The sequence below is a fragment of the Ranitomeya imitator genome, chromosome 4 (genome assembly GCF_032444005.1).
Source record: "Ranitomeya imitator isolate aRanImi1 chromosome 4, aRanImi1.pri, whole genome shotgun sequence".
In the NCBI taxonomy this organism is placed as follows: domain Eukaryota; kingdom Metazoa; phylum Chordata; class Amphibia; order Anura; family Dendrobatidae; genus Ranitomeya; species Ranitomeya imitator.
Genome location: NC_091285.1, coordinates 221856425 through 221874889, shown reverse-complemented (window position 1 = coordinate 221874889; position 18465 = coordinate 221856425).

Below are 18465 nucleotides of genomic sequence, written 5' to 3'. Positions count from 1 at the left end.
AAGGAGTATTATATGGGGCCCATTCTGTATGGAGCATCAAATGGGGCCCATTCTGTATGGAGCAATATATGGGACTCAGTATACTGTATGGGGCCGATCATATACTGTATGGAGCATTATATGAGGCCCATTATATAAGAGCAATAGATGGGGCCCATCATATACTGTATGGAGAATTATATGTGGCTCACTATACTGTATGGAGCATTATATGGGGTCAATTCCGTATGGAGCAATATATGCGGCTTATTCTGTATGGAGTACTCTGTGGTGCCCATTATACTGTATAGAGCATTATATGAGGCTCATTATTCTGTATGGAGCATAATATTGGGCTCATTATTCTGTTTGGAGCAATATATGGGGCTCATTATTCTGTATATAGGACTATGTGGTGCCAATTATACTGTATGGAGCATTGTATGATGCTCATTATTCTGTATGAGGCAATATATGGGGCTCATTATTCTGTTTGGAGCAATATATGGGGCTCATTATTCTGTTTGGAGCAATATATGGGGCTCATTATTCTGTATAGAGGACTATACTGTCCGGTTTCTGGGCTAATATAGAATGCACAATAGATATCACTCATGTGATGTAAGAAGTAAGTGAAATCTTTGGCATTGTACTATACCTAGATTTCTCTGCCATATCTGTACATTATGAATTGTGGTATGTGTTAAAGGGGCCCACCGGGAGTCTTTCGCCCAGGGCCCATGAAAACCTGGAGCCGGCCCTGGTATTGTTGCATTCTGTGCAAGCCGGGGTGTGGCCTTCCCCTCTACTGAGCTGGAAATTGTATATAAGGCTTCCCCAGTCTGGTGTTTCACTGGTTGGGCCCAGTCCTTTTGTCTGCCCTTATTCACACTGAGGTCAACATTGACACATTGTAAGGTTTTAATATTAGACAGTGTAGGACTATCCCAATCAGAGTTACCTTGACGTGGTGGGATGGCTTTTGTGCTATTTTTTTTTATCAAAAAACAGTATTATTAAAAACTCTGTGTTATTTAAATGCACTTTTGCTTTTTTACTTAGTTACAGCAGAGTTTTTTTGCTCACTTTTTCTCTTGTAGGTTTTATCTGTAGCCATCTATTTGCCATTTGTAGGCCAAACAAATAATTTTTCTGGACCGCTGTGTCTTTTCTAATAGTGTGGCAAATAAATTAATCTCAGCAGCTGTCTCTGCCATTTGTAGGCCAAATAATTTTCTGGACCACTGTATCATGCAGCAGTCTCTTCTGCTTTTTAATGATTCCACTGGCATCCATCTGGTCCTGCACCAGAAGTGGAAGAGACTGTGTGCACTGATGCTCAACCATTTGTTAGGTTGGAGGATGAGTGTATGAGAGGGTAAGTGCACATGGTCAGTGGACCAGCGCTGCATATGTCAGAGAATGACGAAACACAGTTGCCAACTGCAGCATCTTTCTGCAGTCTGCAGTGTGCAGACCAGAAAGGAGAGCAGGGATGATTAGTGGATTAAAGATAATGCGGAGTATGATGAGGTCCTAAACCCCACAGGGAGTAGAGGCCATTCTAGTGATTTGCGCAGTTCGGAGGAAGAGGAAGTGGCCACTCTGCCCCAGCAGCACAGGAAAGAGGAAGCATGGTGCAAAGGCCATATGAATGCGTTGCAAGAGATTCATATGACCATAGTCAGAAAAGATAGCTTGGGAGTAGGGCCGACTGATGTGGTGTTGCGCGACCAATTAGTGACTGGGATGAGAGACACATTGCTTAAGCAGGCACTGCGAGAGAGCTTGTGTGTGAACCCACATATGACCTTTCCAAAGGTGGGAAGCGAGGCGCGCACACGTGAACAGGAATATGAGGTGACAGTCCCGGCGGCGAAGGTCCGGAGCAGGGAGGTGGCTGTGAATGCAACTGCTGAACCAAGATGGGTGGAAGATTTACGAAAAGAGACCTAATCGATGAGGGAGGATCTGACCAAGACTAAAAGAAAAGTGACTTCAATAAGTACACCCAGAAGCAAAACCCTCTCAGTGCCACGTCAGGATAAAACTGTACAGCCAGTAGATACTTTGGGAGGATGAGGAGGAACAACAACCATGTCCACAGCAGAGAGGCGTTTAGAGAAGCTCTCAGTCATCACTGGAGCTTGGCTGGGGGGGCACAGAGTATGCAGATGATACACAGCTTGTCATTGCCTCTGGGCAACCTGGCACACATGAGCCAATATGTGCAGTTGGCCATATTGTTACAAGTGAAGATTAGAGGGTGGCCACCCTGCTGGATCACCACTACAAGGTCAGGGAAGTTAGCATGGCAAAACCTTATCATCACACCACAACATCTGGTACCACCATCCAATACAGTCCGTATTAGCAGGGGGCAGCATTACAACAACATGGTGGAAGAGCACCTGACCACAGGTCTCTAAATAATAACTAATGGGTCTACCCCATTTAACTTCTGGGACTCAAAATGGGACATATGACCTGAGCTTGCCTTTTACGCCTTGGAGGTGCTGGCCTGCTCTGCAGCAAGTGTACTAACAGAATGTGTTTTTAGCATGACTGATGGTGCGATCACAGACAGGAGCATCCGCCTATCCATATCCAACATGGGGAAGCTAACATTCCTTAAAATTAACTAGGCATGAATCCCATAGGACTTGTCCATGCCTTTGGATGAATAGACAACTATACCAGTCACACCCAGCCAGTCTTCAACTCTATTTGCCATTCCTTTTATTTGAGTGAAATAAAAAATGCAAAAACTGTGTTGGCTACCTCCTCCTCCATCTCCTCCACCTTTACCGACATGTCCACCTCCTCCAGTTGAACCTCAGACCCTTGGTTGTAGCTTGTTAGTTTATTTTCGTTCATGTTATGTTCCTTTAAGTCAGTTTCCTAAAATAACCACAAAAAAAATAAAAACACAAAAACACAGTGTTGAATTTCTAATCCCTTGCCTCTTCCACCTTTATTGCCACATTCACCTCTACCTCCACGTGAACCTGGCCTAAAAGCCTGGTTCTAGTTTGATAGTGCTAGTTTTATTAATTATAGGTTGTTTTAAAACAGTTCCATAAAAACAGATAATAAGAAATATATAAAAACTATGAAAATATACAATAGTTGGATTATGCTTCCCTTGCTTCTTCCACCTATACTGCCACGCCTGTTGTGAATTCTGCTCTTGGGCTCCCTCTGGTGGTTATGAGTGGTAGTGCTGCTGTCTTTGGATCATAGCATTTATCAGGTGTGTCCACTTATTGCAATTTGGACTGGGCTATTTAGTCTTGCTTGATCCTTTAGTCAGTGCCAGTTGTCCATTGTTTTTGGAGGATTCACATCCATTTCTGGTCTCTCCTGTTTTGCTGTTCATTTCAACAAAGTTAAGTTCTGGCTTTGTTTTTGCTGTCCACATGCTGTGGACCTTATAGTTCAGTGCATTTTCATGTTTTGTCTTGTCCAGCTTTGTCTGTGAAGGATTTTTTGCAGCCAAGCTGTGTCTCAGGAGATGCAGATATACCCTCCATGTCTTTAGTCAGATGTGGAGATTTGTATTTTCTGTGGTGGATATTTTCTAGTGTTTTAATACTGACCGCATAGTACTCTGTCCTATTCTTTCTTTTTAGCTAGAATGGCCTCCTTTGCTAAATCCTGATTTCAGTCTGCGTATGTCATTTCCCTCTCCTCTCACAGTCAATATTTGTGGGGGGCTGTCTATCCTTTGGGGATTTTCTCTGAGGCAAGATAGTTTTCCCGTTTCTATCTTTAGGGGAAGTTAGTTCTTAGGCTGTGTCGAGGTGTCTAGGGAGTGTTAGGTACATCCCACGGCTACTTCTAGTAGCGGTGCTAAGTTCAGGGTCCGCGGTCAGTACAGGTACCACCTTCTCCAGAGTACGTCTCATGCTGCTCCTCGGACTCCAGAACATAACACACGCCCACCTCTTCCTCTACTTGGACTTACACCTACTGGTTCTAGATTGCTAGTTTTTAGTTGTGTTAATTCTAGGTTGTTTTAAGCCAGTTGGACAAAAAATATCGTAAACAAAAATATATATACAAAGTTGTGCTCAAAAGTTTACATACCCCGGAAGAATTTTTGCTTCCTTGGCCTTTTTTCCGAGAATATGAATGATAACACCAAAACTTTTTCTCCACTCATGGTCAGTGGTTGGGTGAATCCATATGTTGTCAGACTACTGTTTTTTCTTATTAAATCATAATGACAACTAGTGTTGAGCGATACCTTCCGATATCGGAAAGTATCGGTATCGGATAGGATCGGCCGATATTCAAAAAATATCGGATATCGCCGATACCGATACCCGATCCCAATGCAAGTCAATGGGACCAAAATATCGGAATTAAAATAAACCCTTTCTTGCCTTGTAGGTTCATTCTACATGAAGGAAAACAACTAAGAATAATGCCGGATGTATTTGGGGAGGTGGCGGAGACATTAAAGTCATAGAGGTTTATCCCAATCAAATAGAATAGCATGTTTTTTTTTTTTTTAAGACGTTCGGAGTGACAAAGATATTGACTATGTACATTTTTTTTTTATTTTGTCAGATATTGATGTTTCACTATTCCACGCCCTTCCCCTTCTTTTTTTTCTTTTTTTTTTTCTTTTCCCACACTTTCATCTTCATCATCATCAGCATCTTTGACATCAACTTCTTCTTCACCTTATTCATCTTCTTCTTCATCCTTTACCTTTTTTTTTTTTTTATTACATTCTTCATATTCATTTTATTCAACTATTATTATTCTTCCTATTCTACATATTCTTTTTATTCCACTGTTATTATTCTTCCTATTCTACTTCTTCATCATATTCTCATTTGTGACAGGCATTCCCGTAGTTGTTATCTATAAAAGTTGGAAGATTACACCTTCCGTTCTGCCAGTCACAAAAGTTACATTTGTCCGCGTTCAGTTTGGCCTGCAGCATCAGGCTTTATCCAGGGACACCACGAGGAGGAACGGACTCACCCCCATACACTGCTTAGTCTTCTTCTGCATATAATTTAGATAATATCTTTTGCTCTGATATTAAGTCTTATGCTTAATGTTCTTCTGCTCTTTGTTATGCAGCCTCTTGTTCTTCTGCTTCTCGGTCTTCCATGTCGTCGTCTCCAGGGTCGTCGTCTCCAGTGTCGTCATCTCCGCCGTCGTCGTCTCAGCCGTCGTCGTCTCCGCCGTCGTCGTCTCCGCCGTCGTCGTCTCCGCCGTCGTCGTCTCCGCCGTCGTCGTCGTCGTCATCGGGGTGGTCTTCCGGGTCGTCGTCGTCGTCATCGGGGTGGTCTTCCGGGTCGTCGACTTTAGGGTCTTCAACTTGGAAATGTAGCAGAAGGTACAAGAAGGCTGAGAAAATGCCAAGAACCAGCTGATGGAACTGGAACTCGGATGGCTACCCGAAGGTTCAAGAGCCTATGGAACTACCGAGGACCAGCTGACGTTACTGGAACACGGTTACTAAGCAGGAGGTACCCGTGCTAAAAAGCACTACTAAGGACCGCCTGACGTTGGCGGAACTCGGATACCCAGAAGGAGGCACCTAAGCCAAAGGCTCTGCCCGGAACCAGCTGACGGTACTGGAACCAGGATGGGGAGCAGAAGGTACAAGAGCAAAAGACACTGCCAAGAACCAGCTGACGGTACTGGAACCCGGATGGGTAGCCGAAGGTCCAAGAGCCAATGGAACTACCGAGGACCAGCTGACGTTACTGGAACCCGGTAACTAAGCAGGAGGTACCCGTGCCCGAAAGCACTACCAAGGACCACCTGACGTTGGTGGAACTTGGATACCCAGAAGGAGGCACCTAAGCCAAAGGCTCTGCCCGGAACCAGCTGACGTTACTGGAACCAGGATGGGGAGCAGAAGGTACAAGAGCAAAAGACACTGCCGAGAACCAGCTGACGGTGCTGGAACCAGGTGGTGGACCTGAAGGCCCACAGGAGAGGAGAGAACAGCTAGGCCGCGAGGCAGCCGCAGTTACCGAACCCCAACAGTCCTACAGGGGGAGCTGGGCCTACTGGCACTACAGAACCAGCCTTGACTACCAGTTCACGCAGCCCACATAGGAAGCTCCTAAACTGGAGGCACCCTGGAGTTGGCTAACCCGACAGCACCACGACGGGGCAAGCATAGGCGTCTCAGTGAGCTTGACACAACCCGGAAACAGCTGACGGTGCTGAAACCAGGCTTGGCACGAGGGAGTACCTGTGTCAAAAACACTGCCGAGAACCAGCTGGCGTTGCTGGAACCCAGATGCGTTGCCCCAGTGTGCAAGAGCCAATGGCACGACCGAGGACCAGCTGGCGGTGCTGGAACCCGGTTACTAAGCTGTAGGTGCCCGCGCTTAAAAGCACTACCAAGGACCGCCTGACGTTGGCGGAACTCGGATACCCAGGAGGAGGCACCTAAGCCAAAGGCTCGGCCTGGAACCAGCTGACGGTGCTGGAACCAGGTGGTGGACCCGAAGGTCCACAGGAGAGGAGAGAACAGCTAGGCCGCGAGGCAGCCGCAGTTACCGAACCCCAACAGTTCTACAGGGGGAGCTGGGCCTACTGGCACTACAGAACCAGCCTTGACTACCAGTTCACGCAGCCCACATAGGAAGCTCCTAAACTGGAGGCACCCTGGAGTTGGCTAACCCGACATCACCACGACGGGGCAAGCATAGGCGTCTCAGTGAGCTTGACACAACCCGGAAACAGCTGACGGTGCTGAAACCAGGCTTGGCACGAGGGAGTACCTGTGTCAAAAACACTGCCGAGAACCAGCTGGCGTTGCTGGAACCCAGATGCGTTGCCCCAGTGTGCAAGAGCCAATGGCACGACCGAGGACCAGCTGGCGGTGCTGGAACCCGGTTACTAAGCTGTAGGTGCCCGCGCTTAAAAGCACTACCAAGGACCGCCTGACGTTGGCGGAACTCGGATACCCAGGAGAAGGCACCTAAGCCAAAGGCTCGGCCCGGAACCAGCTGACGGTGCTGGAACCAGGTGGTGGACCCCAAGGCCCACAGGAGAGGAGAGAACAGCTAGGCCGCGAGGCAGCCGCAGTTACCGAACCCCAACAGTCCTACAGGGGGAGCTGGGCCTACTGGCACTACAGAACCAGCCTTGACTACCAGTTCACGCAGCCCACATAGGAAGCTCCTAAACTGGAGGCACCCTGGAGTTGGCTAAACCGACCGCAACACGACGGGGCAAGCATAGGCGTCTCAGTGAGCTTGACACAACCCGGAAACAGCTGACGGTGCTGAAACCAGGCTTGGCACGAGGGAGTACCTGTGACAAGAACACTGCCGAGAACCAGCTGGCGGTGCTGGAACCCAGATGCGTTGCCCCAGTGTGCAAGAGCCAATGGCACCGAGGACCAGCTGGCGGTGCTGGAACCCGGTTACTAAGCTGTAGGTGCCCGCGCTTAAAAGCACTACCAAGGACCGCCTGGCGTTGGCGGAACTCGGATACCCAGGAGGAGGCACCTAAGCCAAAGGCTCGGCCTGGAACCAGCTGACGGTGCTGGAACCAGGTGGTGGACCCGAAGGTCCACAGGAGAGGAGAGAACAGCTAGGCCGCGAGGCAGCTGCAGTTACCGAACCCCAACAGTCCTACAGGGGGAGCTGGGCCTACTGGCACTACAGAACCAGCCTTGACTACCAGTTCACGCAGCTCACATAGGAAGCTCCTAAACTGGAGTCACCCTGGAGTTGGCTAACCCGACAGCACCACGACGGGGCAAGCATAGGCGTCTCAGTGAGCTTGACACAACCCGGAAACAGCTGACGGTGCTGAAACCAGGCTTGGCATGAGGGAGTACCTGTGACAAGAACACTGCCGAGAACCAGCTGGCGTTGCTGGAACCCAGATGCGTTGCCCCAGTGTGCAAGAGCCAATGGCACCGAGGACCAGCTGGCGGTGCTGGAACCCGGTTACTAAGCTGTAGGTGCCCGCGCTTAAAAGCACTACCAAGGAACGCCTGGCGTTGGCGGAACTCGGATACCCAGGAGGAGGCACCTAAGCCAAAGGCTCGGCCTGGAACCAGCTGACGGTGCTGGAACCAGGTGGTGGACCCGAAGGTCCACAGGAGAGGAGAGAACAGCTAGGCCGCGAGGCAGCCGCAGTTACCGAACCCCAACAGTCCTACAGGGGGAGCTGGGCCTACTGGCACTACAGAACCAGCCTTGACTACCAGTTCACGCAGCCCACATAGGAAGCTCCTAAACTGGAGGCACCCTGGAGTTGGCTAACCCGACAGCACCACGACGGGGCAAGCATAGGCGTCTCAGTGAGCTTGACACAACCCGGAAACAGCTGACGGTGCTGAAACCAGGCTTGGCACGAGGGAGTACCTGTGTCAAAAACACTGCCGAGAACCAGCTGGCGTTGCTGGAACCCAGATGCGTTGCCCCAGTGTGCAAGAGCCAATGGCACGACCGAGGACCAGCTGGTGGTGCTGAAACCCGGTTACTAAGCTGTAGGTGCCCGCGCTTAAAAGCAGAACAAAGGACCGCCTGACGTTGGCGGAACTCGGATACCCAGGAGGAGGCACCTAAGCCAAAGGCTCGGCCCGGAACCAGCTGACGGTGCTGGAACCAGGTGGTGGACCCCAAGGCCCACAGGAGAGGAGAGAACAGCTAGGCCGCGAGGCAGCCGCAGTTACCGAACCCCAACAGTCCTACAGGGGGAGCTGGGCCTACTGGCACTACAGAACCAGCCTTGACTACCAGTTCACGCAGCCCACATAGGAAGCTCCTAAACTGGAGGCACCCTGGAGTTGGCTAACCCGACCGCAACACGACGGGGCAAGCATAGGCGTCTCAGTGAGCTTGACACAACCTGGAAACAGCTGACGGTGCTGAAACCAGGCTTGGCACGAGGGAGTACCTGTGTCAAAACCACTGCCGAGAACCAGCTGGCGTTGCTGGAACCCAGATGCGTTGCCCCAGTGTGCAAGAGCCAATGGCACGACCGAGGACCAGCTGGCGGTGCTGGAACCCGGTTACTAAGCTGTAGGTTCCCGCGCTTAAAAGCACTACCAAGGACCGCCTGACGTTGGCGGAACTCAGATACCCAGGAGGAGGCACCTAAGCCAAAGGCTCGGCCCGGAACCAGCTGACGGTGCTGGAACCAGGTGGTGGACCCCAAGGCCCACAGGAGAGGAGAGAACAGCTAGGCCGCGAGGCAGCCGCAGTTACCGAACCCCAACAGTCCTACAGGGGGAGCTGGGCCTACTGGCACTACAGAACCAGCCTTGACTACCAGTTCACGCAGCCCACATAGGAAGCTCCTAAACTGGAGGCACCCTGGAGTTGGCTAACCCGACCGCAACACGACGGGGCAAGCATAGGCGTCTCAGTGAGCTTGACACAACCCGGAAACAGCTGACGGTGCTGAAACCAGGCTTGGCACGAGGGAGTACCTGTGACAAGAACACTGCCGAGAACCAGCTGGCGGTGCTGGAACCCAGATGCGTTGCCCCATTGTGCAAGAGCCAATGGCACGACCGAGGACCAGCTGGCGGTGCTGGAACCCGGTTACTAAGCTGTAGGTGCCCGTGCTTAAAAGCACTACCAAGGACCGCCTGACATTGGCGGAACTCGGATACCCAGGAGGAGGCACCTAAGCCAAAGGCTCGGCCTGGAACCAGCTGACGGTGCTGGAACCAGGTGGTGGACCCCAAGGCCCACAGGAGAGGAGAGAACAGCTAGGCCGCGAGGCAGCCGCAGTTACCGAACCCCAACAGTCCTACAGGGGGAGCTGGGCCTACTGGCACTACAGAACCAGCCTTGACTACCAGTTCACGCAGCCCACATAGGAAGCTCCAAAACTGGAGGCACCCTGGAGTTGGCTAACCCGACCGCAACACGACGGGGCAAGCCTAGGCGTCTCAGTGAGCTTGACACAACCCGGAAACAGCTGACGGTGCTGAAACCAGGCTTGGCACGAGGGAGTACCTGTGACAAGAACACTGCCGAGAACCAGCTGGCGTTGCTGGAACCCAGATGCGTTGCCCCAGTGTGCAAGAGCCAATGGCACGACCGAGGACCAGCTGGCGGTGCTGGAACCCGGTTACTAAGCTGTAGGTTCCCGCGCTTAAAAGCACTACCAAGGACCGCCTGACGTTGGCGGAACTCGGATACCCAGGAGGAGGCACCTAAGCCAAAGGCTCGGCCCGGAACCAGCTGACGGTGCTGGAACCAGGTGGTGGACCCCAAGGCCCACAGGAGAGGAGAGAACAGCTAGGCCGCGAGGCAGCCGCAGTTACCGAACCCCAACAGTCCTACAGGGGGAGCTGGGCCTACTGGCACTACAGAACCAGCCTTGACTACCAGTTCACGCAGCCCACATAGGAAGCTCCAAAACTGGAGGCACCCTGGAGTTGGCTAACCCGACCGCAACACGACGGGGCAAGCCTAGGCGTCTCAGTGAGCTTGACACAACCCGGAAACAGCTGACGGTGCTGAAACCAGGCTTGGCACGAGGGAGTACCTGTGACAAGAACACTGCCGAGAACCAGCTGGCGGTGCTGGAACCCAGATGCGTTGCCCCAGTGTGCAAGAGCCAATGGCACGACCGAGGACCAGCTGGCGGTGCTGGAACCCGGTTACTAAGCTGTAGGTGCCCGCGCTTAAAAGCACTACCAAGGACCGCCTGACGTTGGCGGAACTCAGATACCCAGGAGGAGGCACCTAAGCCAAAGGCTCGGCCTGGAACCAGCTGACGGTGCTGGAACCAGGTGGTGGACCCCAAGGCCCACAGGAGAGGAGAGAACAGCTAGGCCACGAGGAAGCCGCAGTTACCGAACCCCAACAGTCCTACAGGGGGAGCTGGGCCTACTGGCACTACAGAACCAGCCTTGACTACCAGTTCACGCAGCCCACATAGGAAGCTCCTAAACTGGAGGCACCCTGGAGTTGGCTAACCCGCCCGCACCACGACGGGGCAAGCATAGGCGTCTCAGCGAGTTTGACACAACCCGGAAACAGCTGACGGTGCTGAAACCAGGTTTGGCACGAGGGAGTACCTGTGACAAAAACACTGCCGAGAACCAGCTGGCGGTGCTGGAACCCAGATGCGTTGCCTATTAAAGATTGTCTTCCTAGAGCCCCAACTAGCGGTGCTGGAGCAAAGGGTAAGCAGGGGGAGCAGAGTATAGGCCGAAGCCTGCACTGGAGGCAGCTTTGTGTCAGCGTTGCGTTTGCAGGACACTTTGCCGGCTACACAGTGTGGGAACAGCTGGCGTTGCTGAACCCCACTAACACAATGGCGGGTGTTTTTCTCTGTGCAGCTAGCACTTGCGGGCAAAAACTTGCGATGTTAGAGCCCGTGGTGAAGCAGGAGGAGGAGGAGAGGAGCAGAGTGTAGGCCGAAGCCTAGTTGAACCAATTTCAAAGGAAACCTTTAACCCCCCTCAGGTGTTACAAACTACAAGAGACACACCTTGTGCAGTATTAATGCTGCACAAGTGAAAGGTTGCTCTATTAATTTGTCTACTTGCACACGCTGAATGAAAGACGTACACAATTTAGCCCATTCTACAGTCAAACTGTAGTGGATGCGTGACTTGGCTTTTTAAGGAGACGCAGCACAGGTGTCCCAAATAACGCCTTGGTGCTTGGCGCAGCTTCCTGAGCGTTGTTATTTGCTGTACAGGAGTCTGCGCTCTTGTGTTATCCCTTGGCAATGCCCTGTTAGAGCTGCCCGTCTTATGACCTCATTTCATGTTGGCCGGTGCGGTTAACGATGGCCATAAATCCCAGACCCACAGTGCCTTTTCATAAAGTCACACTGCGGTGCTGGGATTCGTGGCCTTGAGCAGTAAATATTTTGGCCGCTCACACACGTCCTTACATCTGCTTCAGACTGGGCGGCCTCTGCTGATCCCTTCTCGCATGCCGCGGCCATGAGGCTGCACAGTCTGAAGAAGGCGGAAGGAGATGAGTTAAGACAGGCGAAGATATGCACTGCTCGTGCCCATCAATCACACCCTCGCAGTCAAAATATATGAGACAACGAGGGGCGTTGTGTCGGGCAGGGCGGACGCACAGGCACAGCCAGCCAACCAATGATGTCAGAAGACGGGCAGCGCTAACAATGGGGGTGCTGCGTGTCATTAGAAAGGAAAGTCACACCTCAGGGACAGTGGAATGGTCTCTAATGAGACACATTTTGTACGTGTTGAGTTCCACGTGGGCAAGGAGAAAAAGTCAGCCACCTTGTACAAATGCAGCAGTACTGCTGTACAAGGTGGCTGTTATACATAGAAACACCTGGGGGGGTGGGGCCAGGTTCCCTTTAATTTCAGTTCATGTGCCTGCGTGGCGTTTGCAGGTCACGTTGCCGGCTACACAGCAGGGGAACAGCTGGCGGTGCTGAACCCCACTGACACATTGGCTGGTGTTTTACTCTGTGCAGCTAGCACTTCCGGGCAGAAACTGGAGGTGTTTGAGCCCAGGGTCAGCAGGAGGAGGAGAGGAGCAGAGTGTAGGCCGAAGCCTGCACTGGTGGCAGCTTTTGGTCGGTTGTGCCAGCGTGGCTTGTGCTGGACACGATGTCGGCTACACAGCAGGGGAACAGCTGGCGGTGCTGAACCCCACTAACACATTGGCTGGTGTTTTTCTCTGTGCAGCTAGCAGTTCCGGGCAAAAACTAGCGGTGTTTGAGCCCAGGGTCAGCAGGAGAGGAGCAGAGTGTAGGCCGAAGCCTGCACTGGTGGCAGCTTTTGGTCGGTTGTGCCAGCGTGGCTTGTGCTGGACACGATGTCGGCTACACAGCAGGGGAACAGCTGGCGTTGCTGAACCCCACTGACACATTGACTGGTGTTTTTCTCTGTGCAGATCGCATGTCCGGGCAAAAACTGGCGGTGTTAGAGCCCAGGGTCAGCAGGAGGAGGAGAGGAGCAGAGTGTAGGCCGAAGCCTAGTTGAACCAATTTCAAAGGTTACCTTTAACCCCCCCTCAGGTGTTGCAAGGTACAAGAGCCACACCTTGTGCAGCATTAATGCTGCACAAGTAAAAGGTTGCTCTATTTAGTTTGCTCCTTGCACACGCTGAATAAAACACGTACACTATTTAGCCCATTATACTGTCAAACAGTTGTGGAGGCGTGACTTGTCTTTTTAAGGAGACGCAGCACAGGTGTCAAAATTTGCACCTAGGTACTGGGCGCAGATTCCTGAGCGTTGTTATTTGCTGTACAGGAGTCTGCGCTATTGTGATCCCTTGGCCATGCGCTGTGAGCGCTTCCTGTCTTCTGACCTCATTTCATGTCGGCCGTTGCGGTTAGCGATGGACATGAATCCCAGACCCACAGTGTGTTTTCAAAAAATCACACTGTGTGGCTGGGATTCGTGGCCTTGTGCAGTAAATATGTTTGACACTCACACATGTCCTTACACCAGCTTCAGACTGGGCGACCTCATCTGATCCCTTATCGCCTGCCGCGGCCATGAGGACACCCAGTCTGAAGAAGGCGGAAGGAGATGAGTGAACACAGGCAAACATATGCACTGCACATGCCCATCAATCACACCCTCGCTGTCCAAAAAAATAAGACACCGAGGGGCGTTGTTTCGAGCAGGGCAGACGCACAGGCGCAGCCAGCTAACCAATGATGTCAAAAGACGGGCAGCGCTAACAAGGGTGGTGCTGCGTGTCATTAGAAAGGAAAGTCACACCTCAGGGACAGTGGAATGGTCTCAATGAGACACATTTTGTACGTGTTGAGTTCCACGTGGGCAAGGAGAAAAAGTCAGCCACCTTGTACAAATGCAGCAGTACTGCTGTACAAGGTGGCTGTTATACATAGAAACACCTGGGGGTGGGGGGCAGGCTCCCTTCAATTTCAGTTCATGTGCCTGCGTGGCGTTTGCAGGTCACGTTGCAAGCTACACAGCAGGGGAACAGCTGGCGTTGCTGAACCCCACTGACACATTGACTGGTGTTTTTCTCTGTGCAGCTCGCATGTCCGGGCAAAAACTGGCGGTGATAGAGCCCAGGGTCAGCAGGAGGAGGAGAGGAGCAATGTGTAGGCCGAAGCCTGCACTGGTGGCAGCTTTTGGTCGGTTGTGCCAGCGTGGCTTGTGCTGGACACGATGCAAGCTACACAGCAGGGGAACAGCTGGCGTTGCTGAACCCCACTGACACATTGACTGGTGTTTTTCTCTGTGCAGATTGCATGTCCTGGCAAAAACTGGCGGTGTTAGAGCCCAGGGTCAGCAGGAGGAGGAGAGGAGCAGAGTGTAGGCCGAAGCCTAGTTGAACCAATTTCAAAGGTTACCTTTAACCCCCCCTCAGGTGTTGCAAGGTACAAGAGCCACACCTTGTGCAGCATTAATGCTGCACAAGTAAAAGGTTGCTCTATTTAGTTTGCTCCTTGCACACGCTGAATAAAACACGTACACTATTTAGCCCATTATACTGTCAAACAGTTGTGGAGGCGTGACTTGTCTTTTTAAGGAGACGCAGCACAGGTGTCAAAATTTGCACCTAGGTACTGGGCGCAGCTTCCTGAGCGTTGTTATTTGCTGTACAGGAGTCTGCGCTATTGGGATCCCTTGGCCATGCGCTGTGAGCGCTTCCTGTCTTCTGACCTCATTTCATGTCGGCCGTTGCGGTTAGCGATGGACATGAATCCCAGACCCACAGTGTGTTTTCAAAAAATCACATTGCATGGCTGGGATTCGTGGCCTTGTGCAGTAAATAGGTTTGCCGCTCACACATGTCCTTACACGTGCTTCAGACTGGGCGGCCTCAGCTGATTCCTTATCGCCTACCACGGCCAGGAGGCCGCACAGTCTGAAGAAGGCGGAAGGAGATGAGTTAAGACAGGCAAACATATGCACTGTTCGTGCCCATAAACCATACCCTCGCTGACAAAATAAATATGACAACGAGGGGCGTTGTTTCTAGCAGGGCGGATGCACAGGCGCAGCCAGCTAACCATGATGACAAAAGACGGGAAACGCTACCAAGGGGGGTGCTGCGTATCATTAGAAAGGAAAGTCACACCTCAGGGACAGTGGAATGGTCTCAATGAGACACATTTTGTACGTGTTGAGTTCCACGTGGGCAAGGAGAAAAAGTCAGCCACCTTGTAAAAATGCAGCAGTACTGCTGTACTAGGTGGCTGTTATACATAGAAACACCTGGGGGGGTGGGGCCAGGTTCCCTTTAATTTCAGTTCATGTGCCTGCGTGGCGTTTGCAGGTCACGTTGCCGGCTACACAGCAGGGGAACAGCTGGCGGTGCTGAACCGCACTAACACATTGGCTGGTGTTTTTCTCTGTGCAGCTAGCACTTCCGGGCAAAAACTAGCGGTGTTTGAGCCCAGGGTCAGCAGGAGGAGGAGAGGAGCAGAGTGTAGGCCGAAGCCTGCACTGGTGGCAGCTTTTGTTCTGTTGTGCCAGCGTGGCTTGTGCTGGACACGTTGCCGACTACACAGCAGGGGAACAGCTGGCGGTGCTGAACCCCACTGACACATCACCTAGTGTTTTTTCTGTGTAGACAACACTTCCAGGTGGCAACTGACAGTGTTGAAACCCAGGGAATCAAAGAGGAGCAGAGTGTAGGCCGAAGCCTGCAGTGGAGGAAGTTGAAAGGGAACCTTTAACCCCCCCCCCCAGGCATTTGTTGCTGAAAGAGCCATCTTGTACAGCAGTAATACTGCACATGGAAAATGGTGGCTCCGAAAATTATGCTCCTTGCAAACGCTGAAGTACACACTCATATAATGTGTCCCCTCACACCGTCAAACCATCCCGGAAGTGGGACTTTCCTTTGTAATGTGACACAGCACAGCCGTCATTCCAACCCCCTTGGTGCCGGGCGCCACCTCCTCAACGTTGTTTGGTTCTGTCACGGAGCCCGCGCTGTAATGTTATCCCTTGGCCATGCACAGTTAGCGGTGCCCGTCTTCTGACATCATGTAGGTGTCAGGCTGGCAGTGCCTGTGCGTCCAAGCTGCCCTAGATCCAACCTTGCAGTGTCATCTAATGTAGTCCCACTGCGGGCCAGGGATCCATGGGCATGCGCAGTGCATATCATCACCTCTCACTCACCTCCTTCCTGCTTCTTCAGACTGTGCGGCGTCACGGCCGTGGCATGCTATTAGGGATCAGCTGACGCCGCCTAGTCTGAAGAAGCGTGAAGAAGGGGAGTGAGAGGCTAGTATATGCACTGCGCATGGCCATGGATACCAGGCCCACTGTGGGATCACATTAGTCGACACTGCGAGGTGTGATTTCGGGCAGCGTGGACGCACAGGCGCAGCCAGGACGACAACAAATGATGTCAGAGGACGGGCAGCGCAAACTGTGCATGGCCAAGGGATAACATAACAGCGCAGGGTCCATGACGGAATCAAACAACGCTAAGGAGGCAGCGCACGGTGCCAAGGGGGTAGCAATGACGGCTGTGCTGCGTCACATTACAAAGGAAAGTCCCACCTCCGGGACGGTTGGACGGTGTGAGGGGACACATTACATGAGTGTGTAGTTCAGCGTTTGCAAGGAGCATAATTTCAAGAGCGACCTTTCCCTTGTGCAGCATTAGTGCTGCACATGGTGGCTCTTTCAGTAACAAACGCCTAGGGGTGGGGACAGGTCCCCTTACATTTTAGTTGTGCCAGCGTGGCGGTCGCATGACACGTTGCCGGATACACAGCTGGGGATCAGCTGACGTTACTGAACCCCAATAACAGAGGAGCGACTGTTGACTGTGCACACAGCACTTCCAGGCACCAACTGGCAGTGTTAGAGCCCAGGGACAGCAGGAGGAGCAGATTGGAGGTATTGCCGCACACACAGCTGGGGATCAGCTGACGTTACTGAACCCCAATAACAGAGGAGCGACTGTTGACTGTGCACACAGCACTTCCAGGCACCAACTGGCGGTGTTAGAGCCCAGGGACAGCAGGAGGAGCAGATTGGAGGTATTGCCGCACACACAGCTGGGGATCAGCTGACGTTACTGAACCCCAATAACAGAGGAGCGACTGTTGACTGTGCACACAGCACTTCCAGGCACCAACTGGCGGTGTTAGAGCCCAGGGACAGCAGGAGGAGCAGAGGAACAGAGTGTAGGCCGAAGCCTGATTGGAGCAAGTTGAAAGGGAACCTTTAACCCCCCCCCAAGATGTTTGTAGCTGAAAGAGCCATCTTGTGCAGCACTAACGATGCAAATGGAAAAGGTGGTTCTTTTAATTATGCTCCTTGCAAACACCGAAGTAAACACTAAAAATGTGTCCCCTTATACCGTTAAACCGTCCCGGAGGTGCGAATTTCCTTCGTAATGGGACACAGCACAGCTGACATTCCTATCCCCTTGGTGCCGTGCGCTGCCTCCTCAGCGTTGTTTTAAGCTGTCACGGAGCCTGCGCTGTTCTGTTAGCCCTTGGCCATGCCCAATTAGCGCTGCCTGTCTTCTGACATAATTTGGTGTCAGGCTGTTACTGCCTGTGCGTCCACGCTGCTCCAGATCCCACCTCGCAGTCTCGTCCAACGTAATCCCACTGCGGGCCTTGGAACCGTGGACATGCACAGTGCATATCCTCGACTCTCACTCCCCTCCTTCCCTCTTCTTCAGACTGTGCGGTGTCACGGCCGTGGCATGCTATTAGGGATCAGCTGACGGCGCACAGTCTAAAGAAGGCGGAGGGAAATGAGCGAGAGCCCGAGGGGAAGATATGCACTGCGCATGGCCATGGATCCCAGGCCCGCAGTGTGACTCAATCAGAAGACACAGCGAGGCGGGATCTCGGGCAGCGCGGCCGCACAGGCGCAGCCAGCCTGACACCAAATTATGTCAGAAGACAGGCAGCGCAAATAGGGCATGCCCAAGGGATAACAGAACAGCGCAGGCTCCGTGACAGCTTAAAACAACGCTGAGGAGGCAGCGCATGGCACCAAGGGGGTAGGAATGACGGCTGTGCTGCGTCACATTGCGAAGGAAAGTCCCAGCTCCGGGACAGTATAACGGTATCAGTGAACACATTGTATAAGTGTTAAGTTCTGCGTGTGCAAGGAGCTAAAAAAAAAGAGCTACCTTTTCCTTGTGCAGCATTACTGCTGCACAAGATGGCTCTTTCAGTAACAAACGACGGGGGGGGGGTTCAGGTTCCCTTACATTTAGGTTGTTGTGCCAGCGTGGCGGTCGCAGGACACATTGCCGGCTACACAGCTGGGGATCAGCTGACGTTACTGAAACCCAATAACACTGGGTCGTATGTTTTTACTGTGCAGCCTGCACTTCTGAGCCGCAACTGGCGGTGTTGGAGCCCAGGAATAGCAGTTCAGGTGGTAGAAAGATGAACACAGCAGGAGACCTGGATGACACCCAATTACTTAATCAGGCAGAGGAGTGGCAAATTCCTGCGAGATCCAGGCCTGGTTCATTTTCAGGAAAGTAAGCCGGTCAACGTTATCGGAGGATAGTCACATGCGACGGTCTGTTAGTACACCACCTGCGGCACTAA